Here is a 16116-nt window from a genome sequence, read left to right on the forward strand (position 1 = left end):
CACCGCGCGGCGCTCCTTCCTCCTGAGTTCTAACGCGCGTCAATCATCGCGAGGTCTCGTCACTAGGCGATTCTCAAGGAACCGCTATCCCAAGAGCCCTTGCAAATCGCCTAGTGATGTAATCGCCTAGGCGGATACTGCTGGTGCTCTGCTGAGAACTGTCCCCCCCCCATCGGATAGTAGACACGGGCGCCGTCAATAAATTTGTTTCGTTCTGTTCTGTTACGGTTCGTATTAAAATTAATTCGTACTTCGTATTTCGTGTCCGAAGTTTCGTTTCGTACGAAATACGAATTGTCGTTAGGTTCGTTAATTTGTATGAACGTTCTTTACGATGAATTTAAAGGCAAAAATAAACCTCAATATAATGACCATCGATGCTGATGGAAGTTTGGTTTTTATCCAAAATACGAAATTCCATTGAAGAATTTCCTATCCGAAATACGAATTTTCATTAGATGAGAAAGAGAGAAGCGGATTGTCTGCCATGCACCGCTGGTCCAGTTTTCGCCTGCTCCTCCTGGGGCTGCTTATTATGAGGGGCTTTCACCATCCCTGTGCTGTGCTGACTTCCTCCCTGGGGCTGCTTATTATGAGGGGCTCCCACCATCCCTGTGCTATGCTGACTTACTCCTGGGGCTGCTTATTATGAGGGGCTCCCACCATCCCTGTGCTATGCTGACTTCCTCCTGGGGCTGCTTATTATGAGGGGCTCCCACCATCCCTGTGCTATGCTGACTTCCTCCTGGGGCTGCTTATTATGAGGGGCTTTCACCATCCCTGTGCTGTGCTGACTTCCTCCTGGGGCTGTACCTCTGCTGTGCATATTATGAGGGGCTCCCACCATCCCTGTGCTATGCCGACTTCCTCCCTGGGGCTGCTTATTATGAGGGGCTCCCACCATCCCTGTGCTATGCTGACTTCCTCCTGGGGCTGCTTATTATGAGGGGCTCCCACCATCCCTGTGCTGTGCTGACTTTCTCCTGGGGCTGCTTATTATGAGGGGCTCCCACCATCCCTGTGCTATGCTGACTTCCTCCTGGGGCTGCTTATTATGAGGGGCTCCCACCATCCCTGTGCTGTGCTGACTTCCTCCTGGGGCTGCTTATTATGAGGGGCTCCCACCATCCCTGTGCTGTGCTGACTTCCTCCTGGGGCTGTACCTCTGCTGTGCTCATTATGAGGGGTTTCCACCATTCCTGTGCTGTACTGACATACTGAGCACAGCAAGGGTACAGCCCCAGGAGGAAGTCGGCATAGCACAGGGATGGTGGGAGCCCCTCATAATAAGCAGCCCCAGGAGGAAGTCAGCACAGCACAGGGATGGTGGGAGCCCCTCATAATATGCACAGCAGAGGTACAGCCCCAGGAGGAAGTCAGCATAGCACAGGGATGGTGGGAGCCCCTCATAATAAGCAGCCCCAGAAGGAAGTCAGCATAGCACAGGGATGGTGGGAGCCCCTCATAATATGCACAGCAGAGGTACAGCCCCAGGAGGAAGTCAGCATAGCACAGGGATGGTGGGAGCCCCTCATAATAAGCATAATGACTGAGTCGTCGTCGATGCGACAACAACTGAAATTCATAAACAAAAGTTTGTATTGCGTACAGAATTTGGACGCACGGCAATTCGTATTTCGGATCCTCCTGAATGTACGAATTTTGGGAAATTCGTACGAATTTCAGATTCGTACGAAACAAATCGCACATGTCTATCGGATAGTGTCCGCCCCGTACTGTGCAGGCGCATCGCTGGCGCAGTACGGAGGGCAAGGAGACCCCCTGAAAATCTCCGAAGATGAGCGGCGTCTGCGCACTTGATAGCACCTTCTGTCCTGAGTCCCAGTTCAAGGCCCACCATGCAAGTGGACAGATGATGTAAAACCGCACGTAGTAACAGGGCTCGCTTGACTCGCCAATTTTTTTATTCTGACTCTATGTCCACTTGGATGGTGGAGCTTGAACCTGGACTCAGTGCGCAGGCGTCGTTCATCTTCGGAGACCTTCGGCGTCTCCTTGTCCTCTGTAGTGCGCAAGCGCAGTACAGGGCGGACACTATCCGACTGGGGGACAGTATTCGACAAGACACCGGAAGTGCAGGAGAAAGAAGATAATTAAAGGTATTTCCATTAAAAGAAAGAATTTCCATTGTGAAAAGGATGCTCACGGGGGATACCGTAGGAAGGAAGTGTAGAAAATGGGTAGAACTCCGCTTTAAGTAATTACCATGGAGGCTGCAGTGCCAATAAGGGACACAAGATGGCAGTGTTGGTTTATAATAGACTCCATCAGCAAATTCAATGTATAGGAGATGGAAATATCATACTTATCACAGTGATTCTCAACCAGGGTTCCTCCAGAGGTTGTAGGGGTTCCTCCAAAGGTTGTAGGGGTTTCCTCCAGAGGTTGTAGGGGTTCCTTCAGTATTGGGCAATTTCTGCCTCTCAGATAAGTTCCCACCGACACCATTGATCTTTTTAGCCATCTGTAAGGAGGTAATTCTTCCCAATGACCACAAGTGGAAGGACCATTCTTCCCAATGACCACAAGTGTGAGGACCATTCTTCTCACTGACCACAAGTGTAAGGACCATTCTTCCCGATGACCACAAGTGGAAGGACCATTCTTCCCATTGACCATCACACTAATGTATCGTGAGTTGTAGATTTCTCATTTTTAGCAGAGGGTTCCCCCGACACCCGGAGAACTATTTCAAGGGTTCCTCTGTGTTGGAAAGGTTGGGAAAGGCTGGACTATCACAATAGTTGTCAGTGTAATTGCATTGTTTAGTGAGATTTAGTCGTCTTAACTATGTGGACTCATTTAACATAGTATGTTTATAAGTCTGTGTAGCACTAACCCCTGAAGGAGCTGCTGGTATAATTTGGGCTTACCGTTACCTTCTTCACCTCGATTTACGTCCAGACCAGGGATATGCAATTAGCGGACCTCCAGCTGTTGCAGAACTACAAGTCCCATGAGGCATAGCAAGACTCTGACAGCCACAAGCATGACACCCAGAGGCAGAGGCATGATGGGATTTGTAGTTTTGCAACAGCTGGAGGTCCACTAATTGCATATCCCTGGTCTAGGGGTTCCCGTGGTCGATGGCCCAGAAACTTTAGAGACCGACGACAGATCCGCTTAAAGGGATTTTTATTTGCAAAAACGTAGACAACGAACAGTCTCTTAGTATAGGATCAGAGGGTCAGGAGGAAAGTTCAGGTACTCTTAGTGCCGAAGTCAATAATAAAGGACTTTCTTACTTTGACTAAATCCAGAGAACAGCCAATCACAGCTGGAGGATCACTCAGGTTGGACAGTCCGTCTCTCACAAGGCCTAGCAGCCAACAAGGTACTTAATTCAGGAATAAGTCTCTGCCACAGACGTTGTTGTAGAACATGTAGGAACCTAGAATTTGTAGAACATTCATGTGGTTCCAGTATCTTTCAGCCAGTTCGGCGATACCCATGAAATTGGATTCTCTCAGGTCCCTCAGCCCCTCCAGGCTCTTGCTAAGAAGCCAACCCATGCATGGCCTTCTTCTGAAGAGTCCTCCTCTGGATAGCTACGAAGTTGCTGGGCCTCTCCAAAACCGGAGACGGCACCGGACCACCTTGGAATCCTTTCCTTAGTTTCCTCACCTCGGGCTAGCCAGCCCCGAGACATAAAGTCGGGTGAATCTGCACCCCAGGCCATAGCCTTCCTGGGGCTGGTCAGGAGGACCAGGACCATGGAATCAGAACATACTTCTGGCCCCGAACCACGTGACGTCCGCATCTTAAGTACCCTCTCCCAGAAAGCACAGCAAGAGTGACACTCCCACTGGGCTGGCTCTGAGAGAAAGTAACCTTAAAGCACCCAACTGGACTGTGGTTCCATGCCTGTCAGAAGAGACAGCACCCCCTATGGTCAGGTTGAACACCCTATAGTGCAGTCAGACTGATGCCGAGGTCAAAATTTGAAACAATTATACCCAAACCAAACTGCAGTTCAGGTCAGTGGTGGAATTATAGGGGTCGCCAAGATCGCCATGGCGACCGGGCCCCTTGAGGGCCCCCTGTACTCTTCGATAGGGGGGGAGGCTGAGAGGAGCTCCCCGATCATCAGCCAAACTGAAATCGGCACTATGCAGGGAGCTCCTCACATTAGGCTGAGTGAAAGCAGTGTGGGCTCTTTGTCTCCCCCTACAGTGCAGTACCCGGCAGGAAGAGCCAAGGTAAATGTCTGCCGATTTTTTTTTATAAGACTATCTATTGTATTTGTCTTTATATGTGTGTTCATATATGTATGTGTGTGTGTGTTCATATATGTATGTGTGTGTGTGCATGTATGCATATGTATGTATGTATGTGAATGTGCATGTGTTTATCAGTGGCGGTGCATCCAAAAGGGTGCACAGGTACCGCTCCCTCTCTCCAGCCACCCCCTTTATGACCAATGGATAGATTCATGCATAGCATAGCATGAATCTATCCATGGCCACCGCTCTGCCACCCCCATATTTAGGTGTCTGGTCCCTTTTGGGGTGCCGGATGCCTGAATTACAGCAGCGGGGGGTGTTTTTGAATCACCTGATTAGAGCCATGGGCTCTAATAGGCTTCAAAATAGGTGAATTGCGAGCGCCATGCTGGACGCTCACAGTCTACCCAGGTGTGTTAGAGAAGTGAATTAATATTCACTTTACTAACACTGAACCGCCTCTCCACCAATCAGGTCTGTTACCTGTCACCTGATTGGCTGAAAAGATAGGCACAGCTATTGGATGCCTATCAGGAGGAGAGGACGGGAGATGAGGATGGCAGGAGACGCAAGAAGGACCCCCACTCGTGGCCGTCACCCGCTGCCCCACTGAGACAGGGTAAGTGCTGTGCAGACGGCGAGCCGGTGGGGGGGATTCACCGTGGCAACATTTAATGGGCACAGTAGGAGCATTTAATGGGCACAGTGGCGGCATTTGATGTGCACAGTGGCAGCATTTAATGGGCACAGTGGCAGAGCTTGATGGGCACAGTGGCAGCATTTGATGGGCACAGTGGCGGCATTTGATGGGCACAGTGGCGGCATTTGATGGGCACAGTGGCAGTGTTTGATGGGCACAGTGGCAGCATTTGATGGGCACAGTGGCAGAGCTTGATGGGCACAGTGGCAGCATTTGATGGGCACAGTGGCAGCATTTGATGGACACAGTGGTAGCATTTTATGGGCACAGTGGCGGCATTTGATGGGCACAGTGTGACATTTGATGGGCACAGTGGCAGGGCTTGATGGGCACAGTGGCAGCATCTGATGGACACAGTGGTAGCATTTTATGGGCACAGTGGCGGCATTTGATGGGCACAGTGTGACATTTGATGGGCACAGTGGCAGGGCTTGATGGGCACAGTGGCAGCATCTGATGGACACAGTGGTAGCATTTTATGGGCACAGTGGCGGCATTTGATGGCACAGTGGCAGCGTTTGATAGGTACACTGGCGGAGCTTGATAGGCACAGTGGCCATATTTGATGTTTTTTTTTCTGAATTTTTCAGTTTGCTTGTGCCCCCCTAAAAATGTTGAGCACCAGCCACCACTGGTTTATATGTGCATTCATTTATATATTATGTGTGTGTGTTTACATGTATGTATGCACATTTTATGTAAAATGCTGTTCCTCTGAAAAAGCGTACCATGCTCAGATCGCTTTTCAGAGGCATTTGATAGCCGGTTGAGCGGCAATATGTTGCCTACTGACCACCTGTTTTAACCCCTTAAACGCATCATCACTATGCTGCAACTTCATGCAATGCACACAGTTGCAGGGGGGTCGCAGTGCAGCCCCATTCACCTAGGGATGTACTTCAAGGGGGCGCCCTGACTGGAAAAGGATTGTGAAACACCGACATAGAGGAACCCGTCTCTCCATTCTCCTCCTGCAGCTGATGAATGCCTGTGGGTGGGAGAGGAGGAGAAGCGGGGGGGGGGGTAATGGAGAAATCGGTTCCTTTATATGCAGCCACTCACTTGTGACCGGGCCCTGGTGTTCCGCCACCGGGCTCAGAGGAAAGAGCTTTGTCCGGGGGCCCTCCACGGTTTCTTGCATCGGGGGCCCTGAGGGTTCTAGTTACGCCACTGGAAGGATTGTACCACATTTCAACAATACTTTGGTTTAACATACAACTATAATGAAGAAAAAAAAAGTCATGAATTAAAAGTAATAGTAATGGGGTTGGAAAAATATCGATTTCCCACCCGACAGTGAAACTTAATTAGACCGGCCCGTCTAATACTCAGTCTTAGTAACTTACAATCAAGTCTTATGAGTTTAACAAAGAATAGCAAAAGAAAAGCCAATAAAAAAATAAAAAAAACCTTTGAATTGACATTTAAGTAGAAGGTGAAAGATCCCTCTGGTAAGAGTAATAGTAACCGAGTGGGGAAAATCATGGCGGCACGGGGCAGAGAGCCACGGCGATTGATTTGAGTGTGTATACCTGGGAAGCCTATCATGTATATCTTTAGATGACGGGGAGCTGGGAATGATTCAGAAGCAGGCGAGGTCCATCCCCACTGTGGGCACCTGAAGCCCTCTTCTATCTATTTCCGGGAATCGGTGCCGCTGGCTACCCAGCATGCAGGTGAATGGGAGGTGCATGCTGGGTAGCCAGCTGCACCAATTCACCGAGCGGCGCTCCTTCCTCCTGAGTTCTAACGCGCGGTGCCGGCGGACGTTCTACGCCAATCGTCGCGAGGTCTCGTCACTAGGCGATTCGCCAAGGATCCGCTATCCCAGGAGCCCTCGAAAATCACCTAGTGATGTAATCGCCTAGGCGGATACTGCCGGTGTTCTGCTGAGAACTGCCCCCCCCCCATCGGATAGTGTCCGCCCCATACTGCGCAGGCGCAGCACAGAGGACAAGGAGACCCCCTGAAAATCTCTGAAGATGAGCGGCGCCTGCGCACTTAATAGCACCTTTTGCCCTGAGTCCAACTTCAAGGCCCACCATGCAAGCGGACATACGGCAGATGATGTAAAACCGCGTGTAGTAACAGGGCTCGCTTGGCTCGCCAATTTTTATAACTTTTTTTATTATTTTTATAATTTTTCTAACTCTATGTCCACTTGGATGGTGGGGCTTGAACCCGGACTCAGTGCGCAGGCGCCGTTCATCTTCGGAGACCTTCGGCGTTTCCTTGTCCTCCGTAGTGTGCAAGCGCAGTACAGGGCGGACACTATCCGATGGGGGGCAGTATTCGACAAGACACCGGAAGTGCAGGAGAAAGAAGATAATTAAAGGTATTTCCATTGTGAAAAGGATGATCACAGGGGATACCATAGGAAGGAAGTGTAGAAAATGGGAAGAACTCCACTTTAAGTAATTACCATGGAGGCTGCAGTACCAATAGGGGACACAAGATGGCAGTGTTGGTTTATAATAGACTCCAACAGCAAATTCAATGTATAGGAGATGGAAATGTCATTCTATCACAGTGATTCTCAACCAGGGTTCCTCCAGAGGTTGTAGGGGTTCCTCCAGAGGTTGTAGGGGTTCCTTCAGCATTGGGCAATTTCTGCCTCTCAGAGAAGTTCCCACTCACACCATTGATCTTTTTAGCTCTCTGTAAGGGGGTAATTCTTCCCAATGACCACAAGTGTAAGGACCATTCTTCCCACTGACCATCACACTAATGTATTGTGAGTTGTAGATTTCTCATTTTTAGCAGAGGTTCCCCCGAGACCAGAGAACTATTTCAAGGGTTCCTCTGTGTTGGAAAGGTTGGGAAAGGCTGGACTATCACAATAGTTGTCAGTGTAACTGCATTGTTTAGTGAGATTTAGTCGTCTTAACTATGTGGACTCATTGAACATAGTATGTTTATAAGTCTGTGTAGCACTAACCCCTGAAGGAGCTGCTGGTATAATTTGGGCTTACCGTTACCTTCTTCACCTCGGTTTACGTCCAGACCAGGGATATGCAATTAGCGGACCTCCAGCTGTTGCAGAACTACAAGTCCCATGAGGCATAGCAAGACTCTGACAACCACAAGCATGACACCCAGAGGCAGAGGCATGATGGGACTTGTAGTTTTGCAACAGCTGGAGGTCCGCTAATTGCATATCCCTGGTCTAGGGGGTTCCCGTGGTCGATGGCCCAGAAACTTTAGAGACTGGCGACAGATCCGCTTAAAGAGATTTTTATTTTCAGAAACGTAGACAACGAACAGTCTCTTAGTATAGGATCAGAGGGTCAGGAGGAAAGTTCAGGTACTCTTAGTGTCAAAGTCAATAATAAAGGACTTTCTTACTTTGACTAAATCCAGAGAACAGCCAATCACAGCTGGATGATCACTCAGGTTGGACAGTCCGTCTCTCACAAGGTCTAGCAGCCAACAAGGTGCTTCCTCAGGAACAAGTCTCTGCTACAGACGTTGTTGTAGAACATCTAGAAAAATAGAACTTGTAGAACATTCGTTCCGTACCAATATCTTTCAGCCAGTTCAGCGATACCCACGAGATTGGATTCTCTCAGGTCCCTCAGCCTCACCAGGCTCTTGCTAAGAAGCCAAACCATGCATGGCCTTCTTCTGAAGAGTCCTCCCCTGGATAGCTACGAAGTTGCTGGGCCTCTCCAAGACCAGAGACGGCACCGGACCACCTCGGAATCCTTTCCTTAGTTCCCTCGCCTCGGGCTAGCCAGCCCTGAGACATAAAGTCGGGTGGATCTGCACCCCAGGTCATAGCCTTCCTGGGGGCTGGCCACTCCCACTGGGCGGGCTCTGAGGCAAAGTAACCTTAAAGCACCCAACCGGACTGTGGTTCCATGCCTGCCAGAAGAGACAGCGCCCCCTATGGTCAGGTTGAACACCCTATAGTCCAGTCACGACTGATGCCGAGGTCAAAAGTTGAAACAATTATACCCAAACCAAACTGCAGTTAAGGTCAGTGGCGGAATTATAGGGGTCGCCAAGATCGCCATGGCGACCGGGCCCCTTGAGGGCCCCCTGTACTCTTCGATAGGAGGGGAGGCTGAGAGGAGCTCCCCGATCATCAGCCAAACTGAAATCGGCACTGTGCGGGGAGCTCCTTACATTAGACCAAATGACACAGTGTGTGCTCTTTGTCTCCCCCTAAAGTGCAGTACCCGGCAGGAAGAGCCAAGGTAAATGTCTGCCGATTTTTTTTTTATAAGACTATCTATTGTATTTGTGTTTATATGTGTGAGCATGCTTGTATGTGTGTGTGTGTTCATATATGTATGTGTGCGTGTGCATGTATGTATATGTATGTATGTATGTGAATGTGCATGTGTTTATCAGTGGCGGTGCATCCAAAAGGGTGCACAGGTACCGCTCCCTCTCTCCAGCCACCCCCTCTATGACCAATGGATAGATTCATGCATAGCATAGCATGAATCTATCCATGGCCACCACCGCTGCCACCCCCATATTTAGGTGTCTGGTCCCTTTTGGGGTGCCGGGTGCCTGAATTACAGCGGCGGGGGTGTTTTTGAATCACCTGATTAGAGCCATAGGCTCTAATAGGCTTCAAAATAGGTGAATTGCGAGCGCCATGCTTGACGCTCACAGTCTACCCAGGTGTGTTAGAAAAGTGAATTAATATTCACTTTTCTAACACTGAACCGCCTCTCCACCAATCAGGTGTGTTACCCGTCACCTGATTGGCTGAAACGATAGGCACAGCTATTGGATGCCTATCAGGAGGAGAGGACGGGAGATGAGGATGGCAGGAGACGCAAGGAGGACCCCCACTCATGGCCGTCACCCACTGCCCCACTGAGACAGTGTAAGTGCCGGGCAGACAGCGAGCGGGTGGTGGGGATTCACCGTGGCAGCATTTAATGGCCACAGTGGCGGCATTTGATGGGCACAGTGGCAGAGCTTGATGGGCACAGAGGCAGATATTGATGGGCACAGTGGCAGATCTTGATGGGCACAATGGCAGCATTTGATCAGAACAGTGGCAGAGCTTGATGGGCACAGTGGCAGCATTTGATGCGCACAGTGGTGGCATTTTATGAGCACAGTGGTGGCATTTTATGTGCACAGTGGTGGCATTTGATGGCACAATGGCAGAGCTTGATGAGCACAATGGCAGCATTTGATGGGCACAGTGGTGGCATTTGATGGCACAGTGGCAGAGCTTGATGGACACAGTGGCAGCATTTGATGGGCACAGTGGTGGCATTTGATGGCACAGTGGCAGAATTTGATGGCACAGTGGCAGAGCTTGATGGGCACAGTGTCAGCATTTGATGGGCACAGTGGCAGCATTTGATGTGCACAGTGGTGGCATTTGATGAGCACAGTGGTGGCATTTTATGTGCACAGTGGTGACATTTGATGGGCACAATGGCAGAGCTTGATGAGCACAATGGCAGCATTTGATCAGCACAGTGGTGGCATTTAATGGCACAGTGGCAGAGCTTGATGGACACAGTGGCAGCATTTGATGGGCACACTGGTGGCATTTGATGGCACAGTGGCAGAATTTGATGGCACAGTGGCAGAGCTTGATGGGCACAGTGGCAGCATTTGATGTGCACAGTGGCAGCATTTAATGGGCACAGTGGCAGCATTTGATGGGCACAGTGGCAGCATTTGATGGGCACAGTGGTGATATTTGATGGCACAGTGGCAGAGCTTGATGGGCACAGTGGCAGCATTTGATGGGCACAGTGGTGGCATTTGATGGCACAGTGGCAGAGCTTGATGGGCACAGTGGCAGAGCTTGATGGCACAGTGGCCACATTTGATGGGCAGCAGTGGCAGCATTTGATGGACACAGTGGCAGCATTTTATGGGCGCAGTGGCATCATTTGATGGCACAGTGCCCACATTTGATTGGCAGCATTTGATGGGCACAGTGGTGGCATTTGATGGACACAGTGGCATCATTTGATGGGCACAGTGGCAGCATTTGATGGGCACAGTGGCCACATTTGATTGCACAGTGGTGGTGTTTGATGTTTTTTTTAAGAATGTTTCATTTTGCTTGCACCCCCCTAAACATTTTGAGCACCAGCCGCCACTGGTTTATATGTGCATTTATATATTATGTGTGTGTGTGTTTACGTGTATGTATGCACATTTTATGTAAAATGTTGTTCCTCCGAAAAAGCGATCCATGCTCAGATCACTTTTCAGAGGCATTTGACAGCCGGTAGAGAGGCAATATGTTGCCAACTGACCACCTGTTCTAACCCCTTAAATGCATCATCACTATGCTGCAACTCCATGCAATGCACACAGTTGCAGGGGGGTTGGAGTGCAGCCCCATTCACCTAGGGGTGTACTTCAAGGGCGCCCTGACTGGAAAAAGATTGTGAAACACCGACATAGAGGAACTGATCTCTCCATTATCCTCCTGCAGTTGGTGAATGTCTGTGGGGGGGAGAGGAGGAGAAGCGGGGGGGGGATGGAGAAATCGGTTCCTTTATATGCAGCTATCCCAGGAGCCCTCGCAAATCGCCTAGTGACGTAATCACCTAGGTGGATACTGCCGGTGTTCTGCTGAGAACTGTCCCCCCCATCGGATAGTGTCCACCACATACTGCGCCGGCGCAGCACTGGCGCAGTATGGAGGACAAGGAGAAGCTGAAAATCTCAGAAGATGAGCGGTGCCTGCGCACTTGATAGCACCTTCTGTCCTGAGTCCAACTTCAAGGCCCACCATGCAAGCGGACATACGGCAGATGATGTAAAACCGCGCGTAGTAACAGGGCTCGCTTGGCTCGCCAATTTTTTATAACTTTTTTTATTATTTTTATAATTTTTCTAACTCTATGTCCACTTGGATGGTGGAGGTTGAACCCGGACTCAGTGCGCAGGCGCAGTTCATATTCGGAGACCTTTGGCATTTCCTTGTCCTCCGTAGTGCACAAGCGCAGTACAGGGCGGACACTATCCGACTGGGGGACAGTATTCAACAAGACACCGGAAGTGCAGGAGAAAGAAGGTAATTAAAGGTATTTCCATTGCGAAAAGGATGCTCACGGGGGATACCGTAGGAAGGAAGTGTAGAAAATGGGTAGAACTCCACGTTAAGTAATTACCATGGAGGCTGCAGTACCAATAAGGGACACAAGATGGCAGTGTTGGTTTATAATAGACTCCAACAGCAAATTCACTGTATAGGAGATGGAAATGTCATTCTATCACAGTGATTCTCAACCAGGGTTCCTCCAGAGGTTGTAGGGGTTCCTCCGGAGGTTGTAGGGATTCCTCCAGAGGTTGTAGGGGTTCCTTCAGCATTGGGCAATTTCCACTCACACCATTGATCTTTGGTAATTCTTCCCAATGACCACAAGTGTAAGGACAATTCTTCCCAATGACCACAAGTGTGAGGACCATTCTTCCCACTGACCACAAGTGTAAGGACCATTCTTCCCAATGACCACAAGTGTAAGGACCATTCTTCCCAATGACCACAAGTGTGAGGACCATTCTTCCCACTGACCACAAGTGTAAGGACCATTCTTCCCAATGACCACAAGTGTAAGGACCATTCTTCCCAATGATCACAAGTGTGAGGACCATTCTTCCCACTGACCACAAGTGTAAGGACCATTCTTCCCACTGACCACAAGTGTAAGGACCATTCTTCCCAATGATCACAAGTGTAAGGACCATTCTTCCCAATGACCACAAGTGTAAGGACCATTCTTCCCAATGACCACAAGTGTGAGGACCATTCTTCCCGATGACCACAAGTGTAAGGACCATTCTTCCCAATGACCACAAGTGTGAGGACCATTTTTCCCAATGACCACAAGTGTAAGGACCATTCTTCCCAATGACCACAAATGTAAGGACCATTCTTCCCAATGACCACAAGTGTAAGGACCATTCTTCCCAATGACCACAAGTGTGAGGACCATTCTTCCCACTGACCACAAGTGTAAGGACCATTTTTCCCAATGACCACAAGTGTAAGGACCATTCTTCCCACTGACCACAAGTATGAGGACCATTCTTCCCAATGACCACAAGTGTAAGGACCATTCTTCCCAATGACCACAAGTGTAAGGACCATTCTTCCCAATGACCACAAGTGTAAGGACCATTCTTCCCAATGACCACAAGTGTAAGGACCATTCTTCCCAATGACCACAAGTGTAAGGACCATTCTTCCCACTGACCATCACACTAATGTATCATGAGTTGTAGATTTCTCAGTGCGCAGGCGCCCTTCATCTTCGGAGACCTTCGGCATTTCCTTGTCCTCCGTAGTGCGCAAGCGCAGTACAGGGCGGACACTATCCGACTGGGGGACAGTATTTGACAAGACACCGGAAGTGCAGGAGAAAGAAGGTAATTAAAGGTATTTCCATTGTGAAAAGGATGATCACAGGGGATACCGTAGGGAGGAAGTGTAGAAAATGGGTAGAACTCCACTTTAAGTAATTACCATGGAGGCTGCAGTACCAATAAGGGACACAAGATGGCAGTGCTGGTTTATAATAGACTCCAACAGCAAATGCAATGTATAGGAGATGGAAATGTCATACTATCACAGTGATTCTCAACCAGGGTTCCTCCAGAGGTTGTAGGGGTTCCTCCAGAGGTTGTAGGGGTTCCTCCAGAGGTTGTAGGGGTTCCTCCAGAGGTTTTAGGGGTTCTTTCAGCATTGGGCAATTTCTGCCTCTCAGAGAAGTTCCCACTCACACCATTGATCTTTTTAGCTACCTGTAAGGAGGTGATTCTTCCCAATGACCAGAAGTGTAAGGACCATTCTTCCCAATGACCACAAGTGTGAGGACCATTCTTCCCAATGACCACAAGTGTAAGGACCATTCTTCCCACTGACCACAAGTGTGAGGACCATTCTTCCCACTGACCACAAGTGTGAGGACCGTTCTTCCCAATGACCACAAGTGTAAGGACCATTCTTCCCAATGACCACAAGTATGAGGACCATTCTTCCCAATGACCACAAGTATGAGGACCATTCTTCCCAATGACCACAAGTGTAAGGACCATTCTTCCCAATGACCACAAGTGTGAGGACCATTCTTCCCACTGACCACAAGTGTAAGGACCATTCTTCTCACTGACCACAAGTGTAAGGAACATTCTTCCCAATGACCACAAGTGTGAGGACCATTCTTCCCAATGACCACAAGTGTGAGGACCATTCTTCCCACTGACCACAAGTGTGAGGACCATTCTTCCCAATGACCACAAGTGTGAGGACCATTCTTCCCAATGACCACAAGTGTAAGGACCATTCTTCCCACTGACCATCACACTAATGTATCCTGAGTTGTAGATTTCTCATTTTTAGCAGGAGGTTCCCTGAGACCGGAGAACTATTTCAAGGGTTCCTCTGTGTTGGAAAGGTTGGGAAAGGCTGGACTATCACAATAGTTGTCAGTGTAACTGCATTGTTTAGTGAGATTTAGTCGTCTTAACTATGTGGACTCATTGAACATAGTATGTTTATAAGTCTGTGTAGCACTAACCCCTGAAGGAGCTGCTGGTATAATTTGGGCTTACCGTTACCTTCTTCACCTCAATTTACGTCCAGACCAGGGATATGCAATTAGCGGACCTCCAGCTGTTGCAGAACTACAAGTCCCATGATGCATAGCAAGACTCTGACAGCCACAAGCATGACACCCAGAGGCAGAGGCATGATGGGATTTGTAGTTTTGCAACAGCTGGAGGTCCACTAATTGCATATCTCTGGTCTAGGGGGTTCCCGTGGTCGATGGCCCAGAAACTTTAGAGACCGTCGACAGATCCGCTTAAAGGGATTTTTATTTGCAAAAACGTAGACAACGAACAGTCTCTTAGTATAGGATCAGAGGGTCAGGAGGAAAGTTCAGGTTCTCTTAGTGTCAAAGTCAATAATAAAGGACTTTCTTACTTTGACTAAATCCAGAGAACAGCCAATCACAGCTGGAGGATCACTCAGGTTGGACAGTCCGTCTCTCACAAGGCCTAGCAGCCAACAAGGTGCTTCCTCAGGAACAAGTCTCTGCTACAGACGTTGTTGTAGAACATGTAGGAACCTAGAATTTGTAGAACATTCATGTGGTTCCAGTATCTTTCAGCCAGTTCGGCTATACCGCACGAGATTGGATTCTCTCAGGTCCCTCAGCCCCTCCAGGCTCTTGCTAAGAAGCCAACCCATGCGTGGCCTTCTTCTGAAGACTCCTCCCCTGGATAGCTACGAAGTTGCTGGGCCTCTCCACGACCGGAGACGGCACCGGACCACCTCGGAATCCTTTCCTTAGTTTCCTCGCCTCGGGCTAGCCAGCCCCAAGACATAAAGTCGGGTGAATCTGCACCCCAGGCCATAGCCTTCCTGGGGCTGGGCAGGAGGACCGGGACCATGGAGTCGGAACATACTTCTGGACCGGAACCCTCGAACCATGTGACATCTGCATTTTAAGTACCCTCTCCCACAAGGCACAGCAAGAGTGACACTCCCACTGGGCGGGCTCTGAGAGAAAGTAACCTTAAAGCACCCAACCGGACTGTGGTTCCATGCCTGCCAGAAGAGACAGTGCCCCCTATGGCCAGGCCGAACACCCTATAGTCCAATCAGACTGATGCCGAGGTCAAAATTTGAAACAATTATACCCAAACCAAACTGCAGTTCAGGTCAGTGGCAGAATTATAGGGGTCGCCAAGATCGCCATGGCGACTGGGCCCCTTGAGGGCCCCCTCTACTCTTGGATAGGGGGAGGCTGAGAGGAGCTCCCTGATCATCAGCCAAACTGAAATCGGCACTATGCAGGAGCTCCCCACATTAGGCTAAGTGAAAGCAGTGTGGGCTCTTTGTCTCCCCCTACAGTGCAGTACCCGGAAGGAAGAGCCAAGGTAAATGTCTGTCGATTTTTTTTTTATAAGACTATCTATTGTATTTGTGTTTATATGTGTGAGCATGCTTGTATGTGTGTGTGTGTTCATATATGTATGTGTGTGTGTGCATGTATGTATATGTATGTATGTATGTGAATGTGCATGTGTTTATCAGTGGCGGTGCATCCAAAAGGGTGCACAGGTACCGCTCCCTCTCTCCAGCCACCCCCTCTATGACCAATGGATAGATTCATGCACAGCATAGCATGAATCTATCCATGGCCACCGCTCTGCCACCCCCAT

At 49.3% G+C, this 16116-nt stretch overlaps 1 protein-coding gene across 1 annotated transcript in view; it reads left to right on the forward strand.

The window, feature by feature from the left end:
- LOC143986524 (uncharacterized) overlaps positions 1-16116 on the forward strand; it is a 64527-nt gene that overhangs the window by 35593 nt on the left and 12818 nt on the right. The window lies entirely within an intron of this gene.

The sequence above is a fragment of the Lithobates pipiens genome, unplaced genomic scaffold (assembly GCF_037356315.1).
Source record: "Lithobates pipiens isolate NorthernLeopardFrog02 unplaced genomic scaffold, aLitPip1_a1.2 Scaffold_167, whole genome shotgun sequence".
NCBI lineage: Eukaryota > Metazoa > Chordata > Amphibia > Anura > Ranidae > Lithobates > Lithobates pipiens.